The following is a 14,637-nucleotide window of genomic DNA, read 5'->3' as shown; positions in this document are numbered from 1 at the left end:
TTGTCAAAACTGTGATAAGAGACAAATAAGGTTATAATTATATAATGATGAAAATGTCAATTCATCAAGAAGATGTAAAAATTGTAAATAAATATGCATCCAACATTAGAGACCTTAAATTTTATATAAAGCAAATGTCAACAGAACTGAAGGGAGAAATAGACAGCAAAACAAAAATAGTATGGGACTTCAATACCCTACTTTCTCTCTTTTCTTTTCTTTTTTCTTTTTGAGACAGGGTCTCACCCTGTCACCCAGGCTGTAATGCAGTGGCAGGAACACAGCTCACTGCAACTTTGACCACTTGGGCTCAAGTGATCCTCCCACCTCAGCTTCTGAGGTGGAAGCTCATTGCGCACCACCACACCTGGCTAATTTTTTCATTTTTTTTGTAGAGATGGCGTCTCGCTATGTTGCCCAGTCTGATCTTGAACTCCTGGACTCAAGCGATCCGCCCACCTCAGCCTCCCAAAGTGCTGGGATTACATGCATGAGCTCACTTTCAACAATATATAGATCATCTAGACAGAAAGTTAATAGGGAAAGTTAGACTTGAACTAAATTTAGATCAAATGCAGTTGACAAACATACACATGACATTTCATCCAACAGCAGCAGGATATACACTTTTTCTCAAGCAGACACAAAACATTCTCCAGGATAGATTATATGTTAGGCCACAGAACAAGCCTTAACAAATTAAAAAATTAACATCATATCAAGTATATTTTCTGACTATAATAGCATTTAACTAGAAATAAATAATGAATAAAATTGGAAAACATAAACATATGGAAATTAAGGAACATCCTTCTGTACAACCAATGAGACAAAGAAAAAATGAGTAGGGAAATAAATATACTGAGAAAAAATGGAAACACAACATACAAAACTTATGGAATAGCAAAAGCATGTTTAAGAGGGAGGTTTATACTTATAAATGAGTACATTAAAAAATATCTCAAACAACCTAACTTTAGTCTTAAGAAACTAGAACAAAGAACACACTAAGAGCAAAGTTAGCAGAAGGTAAGGAATGACAACGATTAAAGCAGGAATAAATGAAATAGACACTGAAATCTTTAGTTAGACCAAGGAAGGAGAGAAAGTTAAAGTAAAATAAAATCAAAAATGAAAGAGGAGGCATTTTTGTGAGATTACTGTGAACAATTATATGCTGACAAATTGCATAAACTGGATCAAATGGATAAATCCCTAGAAATATACAGTCTACAAACACTGAATCATGAAGAAATAGAAAATCTACATGGAATAATAACAGAAAATCAAATCAGTAATAAAAAATCTCCCAACAAAGCAAAGTCCAGGACCAGATGCCTTCACTGGTGAATTCTACCAAACATTTTAAAAAGAAGTAATATTAATCCTTCTTAACAAAATAAAATTATAGGCCATGATGTCTGATGAACACAGATGAAAAAGTCCTCAACAAAATACTAGCAAACCAAATCCAACAGCATATTAAAAGGATCATACAACATGACCAAGCAGGATATATCCTTGGTATTCAAGGATGGTTTCACATACACAAATCAATAAATATAAATCATTAAATTAATAGAATGAAGGATAAAAATTATATAATCATCTCAATTGATCCAGAAAAACAATTTGACAAAATTCTGCATCCTTTTTATAATAAAAGCTCTCCACAAATTAGGTATAGAAGGAAGGTACCTCAACATAATGAAGGTTCTGTCTGAAAAACCTACAGCTAACATCATACTTTCAATGGTTCCACTAAGAACTGGAACAAGACAAGAATGCTCACTCTTGCCACTTCTATTCAGTATAGTATTGAAGGTCTTAGCCAGGGCAGTTAGGTACGAAAAAAAAAAAGGGTATTCAAATAAAAAAGAAAGAAGTACAATTATCTTTGTTTGCAGATTACATGATCTTATACACAGACAAGCCTAAAGACTTCACCAAAATACTGTTAAAACTAACAAACATTTCAGTAAAGTTGAAGGATATAAAATCAACCTACAAAAATCAGTTGCATTTCCACACTCTAGCAAAAACCTATCCAAAAAGGAAATTAAGAATACCATCCCATTCACAGTAGCAACAAAAATAATAAAATACTTGGGAATAAATTTAACCAAGGAGGTGAAAGACTTGGGCGCCGAAAACTATAAAATATGTTAACGAGTTGAAGAAGACACAAATAAATAAAAAGATATCTTGAGTTCTTCAATTAGAAGTAATATTGTCACAATGTCTATACCACCAAAAGTGTTTTACAGATTTAATGCAAAGTCTATTAAAATCTCAATTGCATTTTATTCACAGAAATAGAAAAGAAATCCTGAAATTCATGTGTAACCACAAAAAACTTTTAACAACTACAGCAATCTGGAGCAAGAAGTACAAACCTGGAGGCATTATACTTTCTGATTTCAAAATGTATTACAAAGCTATAGTCACCAAACACCATGGTATGGCAATAAAAAGACAGACTCATTGTCAAGCTGAACAGAACAGACAGCCCAGAAATAAACCGATATATCTGAGGTCAACTTATTTCCCACAAACTTGCCAAAAATACCAATAGGGAAAGGAAAGTATCTCCAATAAATGATGTTGGGAAAATTGAATATACACATACAAAAGAATGAAGCTGGACCTTATCTTACACCATACACAAAAATTAATTCAAAATTGATTAAAGACCTAAACATAAAACTGAAAATGTAAAACTCTTAGAAGAAAACATGGGGTGAAAGTTCCTTGACATTGATTTTGGCAATGACTTTTTGGGATATGACATCAAAAGCACAGGCAGTAAAAGCAAAAATAAACAAGTGGGACTATATGAAACAAAATAGTTTCTGAATAGCAAAAGAAACTCAATCTAATGAAAAGGCAATCTATGGAATAAAAAATTTGCAAACTATATCTATAATAAAAATTGATATTCAAAATATATAAGAAACATACAAGTTCATAGCAAAAAACAAGTAACTTGATTAAAAAATGGGCAAAGGACTTAAACAGACATTTTTACAAAGACGATATAAAAATGGCTTTTGGGTGATGAATGGGTTCTCAACATCACTAATTATCAAGGAAATACAAATTTACACTACAATGAGCTATCAGTTCACATTTGTTAGGATAGTTATTAAAAATATAAGAAGTGTTGGTGGATATGTGGAGAAAAGGGAACACGTAAACACTGTTGGTGGAAGTGTATACTGGACAGCCATTAAGGAAATCGGTATGGAGAATTTAATAGTAGAGCATACATATAATTTTGCAATCTCACTTCCTGGTATACTTCCAAAGGAAATAATATCATCTGAAAAGGTTCCATGCATTTGCAGATTCACTGCAGAATTATTCACAATAATCAAGACATAGAAACAATATAGGAGTCTGTCTACTGATGAATGGATAAAGAATATATATATATGTGTACATATGTATGTATGTGTATATTTATGTAGAGATATATGTATGTGTGTATGCATTTATATACGTACACACTATATGCATATATATATACACACACATATACATACACACAAAGTAGAAAATTAGCCTTAAAAAAGAGGTAAATCCTGTCATTTATGACGACATGGATGACTCTGGAGGACATCATACTAAGGGTAATAAGTTTGACACAGAAAGACGATACATGATTTTACATATATGTGGAAGCTAAAATAGTCAAACTAATAGAAGTAGGGAATAGAAAGGTGGCTGCCAGTAGCTTGGGGGGATGGGGAGTGGAAAGACATTAGTCAAAAGGTATAAACATTTATTATAAAATAAGTAAGTGCTGGGGACATAATGTACAACATGGTGGCTATAGTTAATACTAACGTATTGTATACTTGAAATTTGCAAAGGGAGTAGATTTTACATGTTCTCTCCACACAGACACAATGGTAACTATGTGAGGTGGTGGATATGTTAATTAGTTTGAGTATTTCAAAAATGTCACAATGTACATGTATATCACGGTATGTTTTACGTCTTAAAGATATACAATTTGTATATGTTAATCATCTTAATAGGCCTAAAATACTGGTATTATTTAAATTTATTAATTAAATCTAGGAAACTATTTTCTAAAGGATGAGCTATTTTTTCTTTATGTAAATATGGGAAATAATAATGGGGGAGGTAGATTGATTTTGCTCCCTGCTCCCAGTGATGCAAAGGGATAGAGAATCAATTAATTAAATCCTACACAAAGGGGTGCCTAATATATTCCCAACCTCAATTTTCCTCTCAGTAGTCATATACAGAAAACTTGGAAATGAGCACAAGAAGGTTGATCTAGCTGGCAACTCTTGATTAATTTGGTGGATTTGGTGAATATGTGGGCTTTAACATCAGTGGCTAATTTGGATATGTTTGAGAAACACTTTAAGAAGTATGTGCATTCAGTTACGTTCCGTTAGTTACATCAGGTATTTAATGTGCTTTTCTCCAACAATAATAGTTTTTGATACATAAATAATTCAGTCATTAGATTCATGTAAGTATAATATATTAATAAAAACAACTAAATAAATCTTAAATTGCATTTAATGTTATCTTTTGAAGTCTTTAGGGAAATATGTTCAAAATAAGGCTAATCATTTTTATCTCAACATTCAACTATAAAATATCCTATTTGATAACCTAAAAAATCATTTCAGTATCGGCTGCTTTAGTGGTTGTTACAAGTTTCCATCTGGTGAAACAGCAGCCCCAAATGGACAGATGTTTTAAATTTCTCATCAGGGAATAATGATCTTAATATACACATCACAGCTACTTGGCATGGAGCAAGTGTATCTTTGGCTAGATTCTTTCATGTCCATCTGCTAGGCTGGCCAGTTGCCTGCTCACAAGTTGGTCAAGTTTTTGCCATGAGACATAGGTTCCAACTTTGAGAGCATTTACATGGAAACCTTGAATGTGAGTAAAAGTAAACATTATCCCAATACTGGGCCATTTTCTATTTAGTGGTATCATATATTTTCATCCTCTATTTTAACTTAGATTCCTTGGGTGTATATTTCTTTATATACTTTTCTTCCCATTTGAAAACATGATCAAGCCTATTTTTCAACATAGTGTCTCTAATCACAGTGTCAATAAACAATTTAAGAATGAATAACCTATCCATTTGGAGGTTATTGTTTTCATTAGGAAGTCATTTACAGAAGCTATGCCTATGAAATTTACCAATCTACCAACTAGCCACGCATAAAGTAATAACTTCCTGTTTCAAATGTCATTAATATAACAATACCCAGATGCTTTTACATGTTAAACTAACAGGAAGCAATACCTTTGTGTAGTCAAAAAAGTAATTGTTGTAAAGTTCATAAATTTGGCTTACAGCTTATGAGTTTTGGAAATATCATAAAATTTTCATTGCGAATTTAATTATTTAAGACAGAATTTGAAGAAGCTTGATTATCTAATTTTCATTCCAAAGTGAATTACAACGTACAAATTAGAAACTCAGAATAAAGGTAAGGTAGAAGAAAGGGTATTAGTTCTTCTGTTTTTACCATTGAGACTGGCGAAGATGTCAAAAGCAGCTGGATGCAGAGCTATCCAATATCATTCCTATTGTCTGATAGTCAAAACAGCTCTATTATGCTCTTGATCATCCAAAGGATATATTTGATAGTCTTCCTTTCTTCTCAAGTTTGTATGGGGATAACTAAAGTCTTGAAAATATGTATAAGGCACAAATGGGAAGAAAAATAACATTTAAAATTCAAGAATGAATGCCTTATTCTTAAAATGGAAATACATATTGTATTTGTGGTATTTTAAAACTAAACTCTTCATATTGTAACTAATATACTGCAATATTAGTTAATCAGAATTCTTAAGGAATAAAACATTCTTTGCAATTTTGTTTTCTGGTGAGTTGAGGGGCTTTCTAACAGAAACTCTTCATGTTTTAAATGTTCCAAAATGTTATTAGTCTACTTTTTGCCTTAAGAAGAGTAAAGTGAAGATGATGTAAGCATTCTCCAATTTGGGAGGAGATTATAGAACAGTCTCGTTCTTAATTTAAATTACCATTATAACATAGGTGGAGTAGATAAATGATTCATTTTAATTTGAGCTAAATCTTATATGGTCACTTTTTTTTTTGCTAGATTTTAAGTTTATCTTATACCTATTTTTCTTTTAAATATTTTGCAAACATGACTTGATGTTCTAATTCTGATTAACTGAGTTATCACTGAGCTTTTCATAGAAATATAATTGAGATTGTTAAATTTAAAGAAAGAATTTTCCTTTTACCTTTCAAAATATTTTTATATGCCAGTGTAATTACATTCTACTTGATCTTAAAAAGTGTAAATACTCAAAATAGAAAATTTTCATATAGGCTTTAGAGGGCCGTGTAAGATTCAATCTAGTCTAAAAATAATTTTAATATAGTAACAATTAGGATGGAAGTGTAAAAGAATCTATTTTGTTTAAACTGTTTAACAAAAATATATTCTCCAGAATTTTAAGGCAACATTATTAGTGATTTTTGATAATAATAGCATATCATATATTTAAGAAGATATTTGGCAATTCCTTGTGTCATTTGCTGAGAAAAATGTGAATTGATAAAAGAGGATGCTATATATATTTAAAAAAATATTTTGCCTGTCAGTAACTTAGACATTTCTCTATATCGGGAACTAATTAAATACTGAAATAAAAAAGCACATGCTCTAATACACATAGAATGAATATTTTAGTTCTAGATGAAAAATAAGATTCTCTGAAAAATATGACAGAATTTTGAGGAGAAAAAAAGTACAGCTCTTAAAGGTGAAAAATTATATGTTTATTAAACAAATTGCATATAGACAAAAAATGGGCTTGAGTTGTCTTATATGCCAGCTTTCTATCTATAAGTAGGAACACATTCACCTAAGAATAATAAATTTTATTTTTTAAATAATACACTCCCAAAATCCATTGTGTCAATAATTTCAGGTCTCATTATGAGTAATTTATTCTACAAATTATGAATTATCCCTCTGATAATTGTTGGGTCCTTCATAGAGATGTAAAAAATTGGTTTTCATTGTTCTTCCTAAAAAGACGTTAGTATTTAAAGCCCTGCATTATTACATGATCCTTCAACATTTTCTTCATTCAGCTAAAGATTCTAGTTTTATTCTCTGTTGTTTTTATGAATGTTATTTTCTTTCTTTCAGTTTATTTTCTATTCCGTAATTTTCATAATATCCCTTTGGTTACAAGGTTAAGAACTAGATGCAGGTTTCCACTGATGATCAAAAGTCATTTTGTTATCACTTTGACTCCAGATATTACACTGTTGTGTGTGTAGACAATTAGCTTGAAATTTAATTAGCTAACTTTTTCTCGGGGAAGTGGTTGAGAATGGCAAAGGAAAGGGTTGCAGTGTAAATTTCAACTGTTAATAGGGACAAATAACAGACAAAAATGGATGGTGCTTCCTAAAGTTTGAATTCATTTTAAAAATTATTATTATTGAAGACATTCTTTGAGTAAAATGAAAAGTAAATACAAAGCTTTTCCAGAGACCATCAGTGCTTTATTTTAGGGGGGTGGTGATGTGGTGGTGTTGGTGGATAAATTTAATTTATTTATTTTATGAGTAGCTAGTGATTATAAGGAATTAACTTTCTTTGTTTAAGACATATGCCAGCAATGACATGTTCGTGATGAAATGAAAATTTCTTTTGTTTGAATCTTTAATTTAGTTTAGTTTAGTTTAAGGTTGAGAGATGAATAATCATTCTTTATAGTCCTATGACATTCATGAATAATTAGAAAGATGAAAAATTAAATGTCTATGTACACAACATTGATATCTAGCTTACATATCAAGTAAGCTAGAGTATTTTATGTATTTTACTCAAGTAACTACACACATTCATTCATAAGATGGTGTTTACATGGTAGTATGAGTTTTGACTCTCATTTCTTTTACTCCAGTGACATTGCTGAACAAGATTGACATATGGCAGGTCTGCAAAAGTCTACTCCCCTAAACAAAACCATGCATCTTATGTGTTAGCCATGCATTTTATATGTCAACAAAGCTGTTGTATGTGTCTCAGATCTATTGTTTTCTACCATGCGGAGCAGTTAATTGATCATCATCAATACAAATAACAAGAGGAACAAGTAAAAGTTATATCCTTATCTCACAGTCACTGTCAAAGGAGCCTGTGCCTAACATTTCTGTTTGTTGATACCAAATGCAAAGGTATTATTATGAGATTACATGTGGAGTAGTAGCATTGACAGCTGTTAGTGCTGATGGCTGTGGAACAGTATTTGTTCTAAATTAGCAATATAGAAATGCCTTGTCAATGGAAGCTGAGTCATGGTGCTCTTTAGAATAAGTGTAGCTTCCTGCATTATAAGGCATAAAATAGTTCAACAAATTTTAGCTATTCTCTCACAGTTCTGCTTCATAAAAGCAGCATCTTTGTCTATTCAATTGTACAAAGAAAGTAGAAGTACACTACAAATATTGGATAAATAAATAAATCATATATTAAATCCTTCAAAAAAATCCTTTAAACAATGTTTCTACTTAATATACCATTTGTGGAATATAAATTTGATTATGTATGGAAGAATACGCCAAATAGCATTTCTATTTCTCTTTTTGCTGTGGCCCCAAGAAAATAGACAGACTAACTATCCCTGTATTCCAATTAAGATGCTAGATCATATAAGCAAGAGTAGTAGAAGAGGTCTTCCAAAATTATAACCTTTAACTGAGAATGTACCTTCAGCATACAAGAGATTGAGAGAAGAGTTGGAAAGTTGAGATTTTTTTAGAGGGATTTGTGCTGTAGATCTCCCATGTCCTAATGCATCCGTGGTATAGTGGAGCAGTGAGAGATGCTTTTGGCTCAATTCAAATCAGGAAAGTAGAACATTAGTGGGAATACTTGAATGGCTGATGTAGCCTCTGGAATTTGGGGGACAACAGATGGACTAGCCAATGACACATGCTTCACAAAATGTCTGCAGGTGAGTAGCTGACTAAAGTGGTCTGTGGTAGACAAATAGAGGGGTGCGTTTGGAAAGTTATTGCATTCTCATGGTTAAGAGGTCAAATATATTTGCTTGTAATGATGAAATATGGGCCAAGCAAGCAACATCCAGTCTCAGGTCATTATAATTAGTCCATAAAAGGGTGAAAAAAGGCCGGGCACAGTGGCTTACGACTGTAATCCCAGCACTTTGGGAGGCCGAGGCGGGTGGATCACGAGGTCAGAAGATTAGAGACCATCCTGGCTAACATGGTGAAACCCCGTCTCTACTAAAAAAATACAAAAATTAGTCGGGTGTGGTGGCAGGCGCCTGTAGTCCCAGATACTAGGGAGGCCGAGGCAGGCGAGTGGCGTGAACTCGGGAGGCGGAGCTTGCAGTGAGCCGAGATCGCCCACTGCACTCCAGCCTGGGCGACAGAAAAAAAAAAAAAAAGAAAAAAAAAAGGGTGAAGAAAAAAAAGGAAAAGAGTGCAATTAATTCTGGATGCCCAGAAGGTGTATGAGGATGTTTGAAAAACCCATAAAGACCCCATGAGAGCAAAAGTCAGCTTTAAACATCTACCATGACAGAGGAAATTAATAGCAAATTGCTTTACATTACAAATGCTTCCTGCCCTAATATTTATTTTCCTCCTCCCCATACACAACTCCTACTCTGGAGGGGGCAAGTATTAAGGCTTGCTAGCAAGAAGATGTAGTGTCCACAAGGGCAAAGGCTAGAAAATAAATATTCCAGTTTCAGGGACTCCTCTAAGTGCTGCACTCTCTCTCTTTCTAACTCACTTAACCCAGACAGTAATCCAATATGAGTAACTATTTTCTCAAGATCACAGAGTTAGTAAATTTCAGAACTGGGATTCCCTCCCAGGTGTTCCCAGGTGATCTGATTCATATCAGTACCTTGCTAAAGTATCTCTGTTTGTAACACACATCTCAGTACACTTCAATTACAACCCTAAGGAAGTAAAAGTTGATCTGTGTTCACTTCCTTCTGCAAATTCCACACCTGAAGCAGGTCAGAGCTGGAGTAGAGAGTGTGAATCTTAAATGGGAATTCAGAAGTTTGACTATTACATGGAATACATGGAATTTCAAGTCCTAACTATTTATGCGAGATTTTTTTTTTATCAAAAGAAGTCACAGGGCAACTTTTTATTTACCAAGAGTTACCAGAAATGCCAATAGCACATGTCCACAATTTTACCCAATTGGCAGATAACCATTAACCCTAAAAATGGTTTTGCATGGGTATGTTGGTAGGTGTAGTCTGTTTTCACACTACTATGCAGAACTACCTGAGACTAGGTAATTTATAAAGAAAAGAGGTATAATTGATTCACAATCCCACATGGCTAAGGAGGCCTCAGGAAACTTACAATAATGTTGAAAAGCAAAGGGGAAGCAAGGCACATCTTACATGGTGGCAGGAGAGAGAGAGGTACCCCTCCCCCCACACACACATACACACAGAGAGAGAGAAACCATCACACACTTTTAAACCATTATGTCTCACGAGAACTCACTACTATAATGAGAATGGCATGGGGGAACGACCCCCATGATCCAGTCACCTCCCACCAGGTTCCTACCCTGACACATGGGGGATTACAATTGGAGATGAAATTTGGGTGGGGACACAGAGCCAAACCATATCAGTAGGCCAGGTAAGAATTAGCATTGCTTTCTGATTGCACATGAGAAGTTCCACTTGTTCATTGTGTCCATTACTCTAAGTATGTGCACATGTAAGTTGAATTATATATCCAAATTTGAATAGCTAACTATGAACCAGGAAACTGCTATTATATATGTTGACAATAAAATTAAGGGATGGCTTTAAAGGAAACAGATAAGACCAAGTGAGATAGGAAATCGGATTCCACTCCAGAGGTGGGGCTTGGACACTGGACCAGGTTGAGTACTAGCTGAAATAGAGAAGAGGCAAAAGCCCTTCTCTGTAAGACACACCCACCAGTGTGCCATGTCAGTTTACCTTTGCCATTGCAACTCCCCAAGTTACTGCTTTTTTCCATGACAATGATGTAATGATCTGAAAGTTACCGCCCTTTCAAAATAAAATTTCGCATAATCTGTCCCTTACTTTGCATATAATTAAAGTGGGTATAAATATGACTGCAAAACTGTCTGTGAGCTGCTGCTACCCTGGGAACTCTGCCTATGGGGTAGCCCTGCTTTGCAAGGAGCAGTACCTCTGCTGTTACTGTATACTGCTGCTTTAGTAAAAGTTGCTGTCTAACATCACCAGCTCGCACTGGAATTCTTTCCTGGATGAAGCCAATAACCCTTCTGGCTAATCCCCAATTTTAGGCCACATCTGCCTTGCACCATCTGGCTACCATGAAAGATGAAGAAAGCCAGAGAGGTGGCAACTGGAAAGAAACAGAGATGTGGCAGTAGGTGGGACAGACAGACAGCAAGAAGTGGCTAGACAGTGGTCAATGGGATGGTGAGACGGTAAGAGGCAGCGATTGGCCAGAGAAAGCAAGAAGGTGATCAAAATCTGCAGTTATGACACTGAGACTGCAACTGCAACAATAAGGAGTTACTAACACTACAGAGCTGTAACACTAGTCAAAGTCTCTTTTAAGAGCCATCATCATTTTGGTGGGCAGTGGAGTCATAGCACTGCCACCTCATGTGGGAGCTGCTGCTCCTACCAGCAGGCAGGCAGGTAGCTGGTCTCCACACTGTCTCCCAACTCCCACTGTGGCTGTCAATCCCTCCCAAGCTGAGAAAAGCTGGAGAGATGTTCAACTGTGTCCCATGTGGAAGATGGTCAGCCTCATTTGGCTCTGCTTTTCACTCTCCCACAATATCTGGTATGCTGTGGAATAAAACCCTTTGGCTAAGTGGTCAATGTCCCCTATTGTTTGAGTGCCCCAAGGACATCTTTGCTTGTTTAAGATAGGACAATTTGTTGTGAGAAGTCCCCCATTGTGTTGACTCCGGAACAACAAAGTCACATGGTTCTGTGGTCCCAACCAGGCCTTTTGGGTTCACTGTGGTCCACACCTGTGTACTCCAGAGTTTTCAGCATTTGGTTGGCTACCGGACACTTTGGAGTTTCTGGCATGTGATGTGGGGACCCTCGTTGGTTGATACAACGGTATTCCAGGGTTTTGGCATTTGGTATTGTTGGCTTCCTTCCCCTGTCCCCCTGATGCTTTGGGGCTTTTGGCAATGCCATTCCTTCTAGGATTGTGGGTTGAAGGCCTGCCCTTGGGGTCTCTTGGTCTTTTCTTGTTTTCTGCCCTAAAGTTATCATTTTCTGTAACAGCATTATCTTTTCTTGTCACCTTCTACATTTTGCTTAATAAAATTACTTCTTTTGCATGCTTAGTTCACTGGAAAAAGTTTATAATACACTTTAGTAACATCCCATTACCTATACTTATACATTCTCTGCAAGAAGTGAGAATCTTAAAGGGAAAAATAGCAAGGGTGTATAGTTGCTTTCCCTCTCACTAGATATAGAAACACTTCTGTGTCCAGTAGAAATCCTTGTTAGACACGGGGACAATGATGAGCATCCCAGAGGATTCATCGCTAGGGTGTCTTTTAGGCTATTGAAGCATATTCAAATTTGGCTTAAAGAAAATGAAACTCATTTTCTATTCCAACACTATTTAGGTTCAATACAAATTAGAAAACCAACAGATTTGGCCTAAACATGTTTCTATACATTATAATGATATTTTGCATTTGGACTTATTCTGTAAAAATGAAAGAAAATGGGAAGAGGTCCCTTATGTACAGGCTGTTATGGTCCTTTACTGGTCCACATTACATCCAGGCACAAGGAAGCTGCACCTAAGGGATTTCCTTCTAGCTGCTTCCCCTAGAAAGCCTATGGTCTCCCCAAAGTCTTCTCAATCCTCCAGTTCTGAGGGGGTTCCTGCCAGTTCTCTAATGAAGGATTCTACCCCAAAGTCATCAGGCAGTCCCCCACCCCCCTTTACCAACTAGCCCCAGACTATACCCCCTACTGTGCAAGAAAGTAAACTCAACCAGTACCACCAGAAGTGAGGCCCCCATATAAGCCCTTAAAGTCAAATCTGTGACCTGTGTCCATTGCAGGAGGTAGCTGATGAAAATGAGGAAACACATAGAGCACATGTGCCATTTTCTATGTCTAATTTGGCTTTATACGAGAAGAAATTTAGCCATTTTTCAGAGAATACAGAAAAGTTTATAGAGTAGTTTGTTAAGTTGACCATATGCTTTAACTTGTCATGACTTATAAATATTCTCATCTTCTTGCTCTGCTGTGGGAAAAACATGGAGGAAAAATTATGTGGCCAAGCCAGTCAACTATGACAAGGTTAGAGAAATAACTCAAGGAAAAGACAAAAATTATACTCTGTTTCAGGGTCATTTACTTGAGGCACTCAGGAAATATACTAATGCAGACCCAGACTCCCCAGAAGGGCAAGCTCTCCTGGGTATATGTTTTATTACTCAATGTGCCCCTGACATTAGGAGGAAGTTACAAAAATCAACAACGGGATCTCAAACTCCTATGAGCCAACTCTTAAATGTGGCCTTTAAAATTCAAAATAACAAGGACAGAGCAAAAGAGGTGAAAATAAATAGCAAAAAAAAAAAAAAAAAAGATTAAAAAGCAACTATTAGCAAATACTTTAAGCACCCTTCCCACTCAGGGTTACCCATCTTGAGAAAGTCATGAGATCAGCATCTGAGATGCCCGGACAAGAGCCCCGTCTCTCTAGACCCTGGGCCAGAATCAATGTGCCTACTATAAGTAAAACACTACAATTATTTTACTCGAAGTAAAATATTATAAGGCCGTTGACAATGATAATGTCTTAACTGTTCCCAATGAAAGAGAGAGAAAAGCTCTGCATCGATTTAAGGACTAACCTTCTTCAACTAACTCTAAAGAGCTGCCTTTCTCAAGGAACTTTACAGGGGATCTTGGACTCTTGACCCTATGTATACCTTCCTGCAGTGGCAGATGAGCAGCTATCTGAACAGTTTTCTTCGGTGTCTCCACTGCTGGGTGAGCTGTCTGGCACCTTGGGAACTCTGGGGTCTCCCCTTGAGCGCTGCATTTACCCCCTCCCTTCTTTATGTGATGCTAGGGGATCCTTCCCTGTCTCTTCTTGTCTTCTATACCTAATCAGGCAAACATAATTTGGTCAGGTGAATGAGTCCCAATTATGTAAATAACTTGAATCCAATTGTCTTGTATAGGTCATTTTATTTGATTTATTTGCTAGGTGTATATACAAGTATTATGATGTATGCTGTGTCTAGCATGCTATCAAACTGGCTTATGAATAAAAGAGTACTCATAAATTAACAAGACTAGCCTAAGCTTATTAGTTTGAAGAGAATTTTTTGTCTTCTAAAATTTAACTTTAAAATGATTACCTAGGTAAATCACTTATGTTCATAGGCTTTAAAATGGCTAAAATGGCTTTAAATCATGACTAGCTTTGCATGGTATCCTGGTTCTTGGAGATGGTATAGATAAGACTGTTCAAACTGAAAAAGTTAAATACATGTAAGTGGAGTAGATGTGTAACTATTGGACTTTTTGTGTAGC

The sequence above is a fragment of the Hylobates moloch genome, unplaced genomic scaffold, assembly GCF_009828535.3.
Source record: "Hylobates moloch isolate HMO894 unplaced genomic scaffold, HMol_V3 SCAFFOLD_16, whole genome shotgun sequence".
NCBI lineage: Eukaryota > Metazoa > Chordata > Mammalia > Primates > Hylobatidae > Hylobates > Hylobates moloch.
The sequence above is the reverse complement of the archived record's forward strand: the minus strand, read 5'-3'. Positions refer to the sequence as shown.